General features: G+C 47.2%; 1 long non-coding RNA gene across 1 annotated transcript; it reads right to left on the minus strand.

The window, feature by feature from the left end:
• Positions 1-2950: 2950 nt before the first annotated feature.
• LOC134969924 (uncharacterized) lies at positions 2951-7033 on the minus strand. Its single transcript, XR_010189570.1, has 2 exons — positions 6795-7033; positions 2951-3709 (listed from the first exon to the last, which is right to left on the minus strand). It is a non-coding gene; the product is annotated as an uncharacterized LOC134969924 (long non-coding RNA).
• Between the last annotated feature and the right edge of the window lie 232 nt (positions 7034-7265).

Raw genomic sequence — 7265 nt, forward strand, 5'->3', positions numbered from 1 at the left:
AGTCAAAATGAGCTCGGAAATGTTTGTTGGACCATGTACAGACCCTTAATACAGGATGAGAAGGATTGAATGAATACTTCGCATGACCTAGAAGCTTGTTAAACTTTTTTTTTTTTTTGTCTTTTGCAGTAATAGAAAATTCTCCATCTGGATAAGATCACTGGTAAACACTAATTCGGCAAATGGGAGGTGGCTGTCTCTGTGCTAATGAACGGGCTCAATAAGGCATTGAGGGTCAGGGTGCAGACTTCTTTGCAAAATTGGAAAGGGGTCACAGTAGCTAATCTTATGCTGCTTTCACATCGCAAAACCTGCTTTTGAAACGGTATTTTAAATGGTACTTAAAACGGGTCTGAGCAGTTAAACCCCTTTCACATTGCATGTTGTAACCAGTATATTACCATTTCATTACCGTTTTGGTACCTTTCACACTGAACCCGTTTCACCCATAGAAAACAGTGGTTGTCATTATAAATGGACTTTTCTGGCCCACACATGACGTTTTTACACAATAAAGGAGGGGGATGTGGTGGGGAGTGCTTTGATCAGTGCAGCAATCATGGCAGATAGAGCACATGTCTTCAGCGACTTTGTCATTGTTTCTGCTGTACTACTTCTGGATTCTGCTTATGAGAGCATATTTGCTATTCTCTCATTATGTAGCTTGGTTATCGAGTGTTTTAGGAGGAGGAGTAGAAGACTGCAGTGTTTGTCTGAGTATGAGAGGAGTATGCGCAATATCGTGCGAGAGAGAATCCTTTTAAGGCGACAATACCTGCGCAGGAGGAGGTCTTTCATATCTGCTTCCATGAACACCATTCTAGCCTTAAATCTGTTGACGCAGCGAAGATTGTGGGCTAGAGATCGTCCGAGTGGTGATATATTCATGCAGAGTGTCCTTAACTTTCAGGACGTGCAGTGGAAGGCTCACTTTAGAATGTCACGTGAGACATTCCACTACCTTTTAGATCTATTAACCCCAGCACTCAGTAGACAAGTTACAAACTTCCGTCGACCATTAGAGCCAAGCAGGATGCTTGCCATTACTTTGTGGTGGTACGCCACTCATGGCGAATATCGCACTATCGCTTGTCTATTTGGAGTTGGAATTTCTACTGTCTGCAATACTGTTCATGAAGTCACCCGTGCTTTGGTGGACAATCTATACCATAGATTTATTTGTCTACCGTAAGGCCCACGTTTAGACGAGACCATTCAGGGGTTTGCTTCAAAAGGATATCCGCAGTGCGCTGGCGCAATAGATGGAACACACATCCCTATAATTGCTCCTGAGGACAATCCAGCGGATTACCATAACCAAAAAGGATGGCATTCAATTGTTTTGTAAGCTGTGGTCGATCATAAGTATTGGTAAGAATGTTCTGTCCATTCTGTTTTTTTAAATGAAGTGTATTTTTGGAACCTACTAGAACAAGTAAATATATATATATATATATATATATATATATATATTTAGCTTCACAGATGTTTTTATTGGATTGCCGGGTCGTTCACATGATGCACGTGTGCTTGCTAATTCCGATCTCTACCGTGTAGCAGAGAACAATGAAGGTGAACGGCTTTTTCCAAGAGAGGTATGTCAAAATATATAATCATTACAATTTGGCATTGCAGGGCCTGGTGTACATGTACTTTATTATAAATTGCCATACTGTCAATATTACACACCAACATAAACTGCTGTGGACTTTCCCCCTGTATGACCGCCATCACCCATGTTGAAGTAATAATGGTGTTTATACACAGGTGACGGCAATCATACATTGAGGAATGTCCAGTAGCCGAGCATTTGGACCCAAATGGGTTGGGTCATTTGGAGTGGTATATATGAATGAGTAATGCTTACGTTATGCCTGTAGAATGTTGCCTTTCCAGCTAGTTTGGTAATACATTTGTCAGTATGCTGTGGCCCAGATATAGCATTGTCTAATAGCAGAAATGTAGTAGGGCCTGGTGGGATGTGTAGTTCCTAGTCAGTTGGTCAGCAGAGGATGCAGTCCCATGAGATATGTAATGTCATTCAACGACCATTGAAGAAGGAATGTAATGTTGTGTGGTATGGTATGCCGGCGGCTGGGCTCCTGGCGACCAGCATACCAGCACCGAAAGCCCACCCGCCGGAATACCGACAGCGTGGCGAGCGCAAATGAGCCCCTTGCGGGCACAGTAGCGCGCTACAGGCGACACGCTATTTATTCTCCCTCCAGGGGGGTCGTGGACCGCCACGAGTGAGAAAAACTGTTGCTATGTCGGCTGTTGGGCTTCCGATGCCGGTATACTGTACGCCAGGATCCCGACAGTCGGCGACCTTAAAACCACCAATGTGATGATGTGCATATACCAATTGATCTTTACTAATTTGAATATTTTTCTATTTTTAAACTAGAAATCTAAATTTGTGGATGGAGTTGAAATTCAAGTCCACATAATCGGTGACGCAGCCTACCCCTTACGAAGATGGCTGATGAAGGGGTACACCCAACATGTTACGCTGACATCTAATCAAGTTGCCTTCACGCACACCCTGAGCTCTGCAAGAATGGTTGTGGAAGACGCATTTGGACGCTTAAAGGGACGTTGGCGCTGCCTTATGAAGCGCAATGATGTGGACCTTACAAACATGCCAAACATTGTTGCGGCTTGCTGTATTCTTCACAACCTTTGTGAATTTCAGAGGGAGGAATTTCTGCCAGAGTGGGCCGTTAAGGACTCAGCTGAGCACCCTTCACCTGAATCCACTACATATATGGGTGAACATTCTGGAAGTGCAGAACAGATGAGGGCTGCTCTAATGGGCAACCTTTCCTCATTATTGTCTTAAATTTTTCCCCTTTGTTGTTTATTCATGGGATTTGTGTGTTCAGTTCAAATAAACATGGTTAATGTTTGTATGTTGTCCCAATTTGAAATTATAGACATGGACCCAGGCTTAAGAACCGGTCATAGACCTTATACATTTTTATAATATAAACCTTGGTTTCAAAAAGTTTGCATCAACATTGTTTGCAAAACACTTGCATTATCAAATATTAAATGAAATAAACAATAAAAACAATAACCTCTCAAGGTAATATCCTGTAAACAGGAGAGTCAGGAGTTGTCTCCATATCAGGAGGTGGTTGTGTATGTGGGGGATGGTCAGATTCAGGTGGGGTGTGTTGAGGGTGGGTTTGTGGAGGATGGGTATATTGACGGTGGGTTTGTGGAGGCTGGGTATATTGAGGGTGGGTTTGTGGAGGCTGGGTATATTGAGGATGGGTTTGTGGAGGCTGAGTATATTCAGGGTAGGTTTGTGGAGGATGGGTAAATTGAGGGTGGGTGTGTTGATGTTGGGTTTGGTCATAGTAGGATGAAGGGCCATAGTGTGGATAGTGTTGAGGGATGTTTGTAGGTGGTTGCTGAGGTGCCATTGTGTGTGGACGTTCCCTCATGGCAATTTTTTTTTCAAATAATGACGTTTGAAATTACTGCATTTCCCTCATGCATTCCCTTGTATCCAAAGTAATGTGGGCCATCAGGGTATTATTCATGTCCTGCTGAGCCTGCAGGAAGCACTCAAGGCGGGCATCCTCTCGAGCTGCCATGGCTGCGTCCATCTGCTCAAGTTTCTCTGATAAGACGGTCGTCATTATTCGAGATGCTTGTTTCGTTTTGTTGGGACGGCATCTCCTTGCGGGCACATTATATACTGTGGACAAAAATACAAACAAAAAATAACCTTATTGTTCAAGAATACATTACAAAAGCAGCAGAGTTTGAAAACGTGTTTGTGCCCTCCTCCCACCTACACACTGCGTACAGTCTGACAGATTTTTAATTTAATGGGGTATATTGAAAAACTGTCGGAAGCTGCCTTCTTGTCGGAAAGATGGCAGCTTCCGACAGTTTTAGGTTGGAAGGGGATCCGACCTATTCATTACGGCCCTATTTTTTCAGAAAATTCGGGAAACACAACTTGTCGGAATGCACGCTGATCAATGGCTTGACGCAAACTGGGCCAAACCCGACAGGTTGTTACCCCGTTTCCAACAATCTCAATCCGACTTTAAAAAAAAGTCGGAATCAGATATGTGATATGAGAGGAGACAGGGGAGCAGCGGGGAGAGCAGGGACCCAGCGGCAGCGTCCACCCGGCTCCCGCACTGCAGACATCCCGCTTGCTGGAGCCGGGTGTATGCTGCCGTGAGCCTCCACTGCTGCAGCCGCTGCTCCCCCATCTCCTCCGCCGTACGCTCTGTCTCCTCCACTCTCCCCCCCTCCCGGTGGCGCAGATATCACCTCACCTCCGGCAGCGCATCACGCTTCCCCCTCAGCTCCCGCGCCGGAGCACGCTCCCCCCTCACCCCTAGCGCCACTCACCACTCCCCTCTGCCCCCGGCGCCGCTGACAGCTCCCTCTGCCTCTGCTGTCAGCGCACCCGCAGCGCTGACAGCAGCAGCAGGACATGGGAGCCGCCAAATACGGCAGTGGGATTTGGACGCTCTTTTGAAGAGGGGTTGTCGGGTCCATTCCGACAACTGCATGTCGGAATGGAGCCGACTTTTATTGAATATACATTAGTAGTTGTTTTTCGTTAGTAGGTTCTGTTAATTATTTATGTATTTTGGAGTGTTGTACTTACTGTTTCCACGTAAGGGCGTCGTTCCTGGAATCCTGCGCTGACTGGGCCCAGCCTGCGTTTCTTCCACAGCCACATTGGGTGTTGTTGTGATGCCTTCAGTTCTTGTATCAGGCACGATGTTTGCCTCAGTGACAACGGATTCCATCTGTTGTGTGTCCTCATCCTCATCAAGTAACAGCAAGGACGATGGTAGGGACTGAGATAGTGGCACAGGATCTGGAATGGATTCCGCAGCACAGGACTGGCTTGTTTCCGCCACTGGTACCTGCCTTGTTTCAGCAGCTGCGATGCTTGATGACAAGCTCAACGGAGTGGCAAGTGCTGTGTGGCCAAATATACTGCAACACTGCTCGTAGTACTGCCACTCAATGCGGCCAGCTCCACTCCTGTTCCTGTTATGATCATGTATTTTATGAAAGTTATGCTTAAGGGCCTTCAACTTATTAATAATTTGCCCTGTTGTACGCTGGAACCCAGCAGCTTGAAGCATTTTAACTATGTTTTTATATATGAGGGCATCCTTGACTGTCCCAGTAATTTGTCTGCAGATTTCCTCATCCCCTCTGATCCTTAGCAGCTCCCTTACCTCTTTATCACTCCAAGTTGCCATTGTATAATGTATTTGCACTGAAAACGCTTCTAAAGCGACTCTCATGTGTCTCCTGTGTTTAACAACCAGCTTCCTGGTTCTGCCTGGTGACATCACACATGGAGACACACATGGAGACAGCTTATCACCTTCTTGGGCTTGCAAATACCGTTTCAGACCCTTTCACACTGCACAATGAAACGGGTCTGAAACGGGTAGGACCCTGCTTTTTTACCGTTTCAAAATACTGGTATTTTGTAAACGGTAAATTGAAGATGACCCTTTCACATCGCAGCTCGAACCGTTTAGGAAGCCTGAAAAATCGGCAATTTACCGGGTTTAAGCTGCGGTGTGAAAGGGGTATTAGAGAGTGTGCTATTGAACATCACAAGAATAGTGATAGGCGCAGAGAACAACAGGTGGAGAGGTTGAGGACGGTAAGTATACTGGCACATACAGGAAAGACCCATCAGTCCAAACCCCAGATCCCTAATGGTCAATAATATGTTACACTTGTAGGAAGGAAGGGCATTTTGCCAGAGATTGTAGGAGTAGTAGAACACATAGTCAATATAGAACCCCTAGACAGAAAACACAAGCAACATTATTAAACACATAGAGGTATATGCAATAGCGGGCGAATCGCGGCATTAGATCCGCCTCTGTATGATTCGCCCGCTATCGCCAGCCGCAGCCCTGTCGCCGGGACCCTGGTTTCACTATATTCAATGTAAAACTGATTCGCCCCTCCCGCAGGCGGATTCCGGCCAATCGGCGAGCAGTGGGCGTAGTGAATTCGCCTTCCTGCCCAATGGCTGGAACGGTAAAATCAGGGAAAAAAATGGCGTGGGGTCCCCCCTCCAAAGCATAACCAGCCTCGGGCTCATCGAGCTGGTCCTGGTTCTAAAAATGCGGGGAAAAAATTGACAGGGGATCCCCCGTATTTTTAAAACCAGCACCGGGCTCTGCGCCTGATGCTGGTGCCAAAAATACGGGGGACAAAACGAGTAGGGGTCCCCCGTATTTTTAACACCAGCACCGGGCTCCACTAGCTGGACAGATAATGCCACAGCCGGGGGTCACTTTTATACAGTGCCCTGCGGCCGTGGCATCAAATATCCAACTAGTCACCCCTGGCCGGGGTACCCTGGGGGAGTGGGGACCCCTTCAATCAAGGGGTCCCCCCCCCCCCCCAGCCACCCAAGGGCCAGGGGTGAAGCCCGAGGCTGTCCCCCCCCATCCAATGGGCTGCGGATGGGAGGGCTGATAGCCTTTGTGTAAAAAAAAGATATTGTTTTTTCCATTAGTACTACAAGTCCCAGCAAGCCTCCCCCGCAAGCTGGTACTTGGAGAACCACAAGTACCAGCATGCGGGAGAAAAACGGGCCCGCTGGTACCTGTAGTACTACTGGGAAAAAAATACCCAAATAAAAACAGGACACACACACCTTGATAGTACAACTTTATTTCATACGCCGACACACACATACTTACCTGTGTTGACACGCCGACTGCAACGATCTCCGACGATCCGAGGGTACCTGTCAAAAAAATTATACTCACCTTCCAGCGTCCAGAGGTCCAGAGGTAAATCCACGTACTTTGTTAAAAAAACAAACCGAACACGAGCCATACCGGACTAATGAAAGGGGTCCAATGTTTTCACATCAGACCCCTTCCCACGAATGCAGGGACATCACGTGACTCCTGTCACTGATGTCCCTTCAGCCAATCAGGAAGCGCTACTGCCGTGGCGCTCATCTGATTGGCTGGACGCCGTCTGTACTCTGACAGCGCCTTGCAAAGCCGCTCCATTACTTTCAATGGTGGGAACTTAGCGGCTAGCGGTGGGGTCACCCGCCGGTCACCGCTGACCGGCGGGTGACCTCACCGCTAGCCGCTAAGTTCCCACCATTGAATATAATGGAGGGAGCTGTGCGATGCGCTGTCACAGCGATCAGCCAATCAGGTGAGCGCAACGAATTTGCGCTTCCTGATTGGCTTAGAGACCTGTCAGTGACAACTGTCACTGAC

Source organism: Pseudophryne corroboree, chromosome 11 (genome assembly GCF_028390025.1).
Source record: "Pseudophryne corroboree isolate aPseCor3 chromosome 11, aPseCor3.hap2, whole genome shotgun sequence".
Classification (NCBI taxonomy): domain Eukaryota; kingdom Metazoa; phylum Chordata; class Amphibia; order Anura; family Myobatrachidae; genus Pseudophryne; species Pseudophryne corroboree.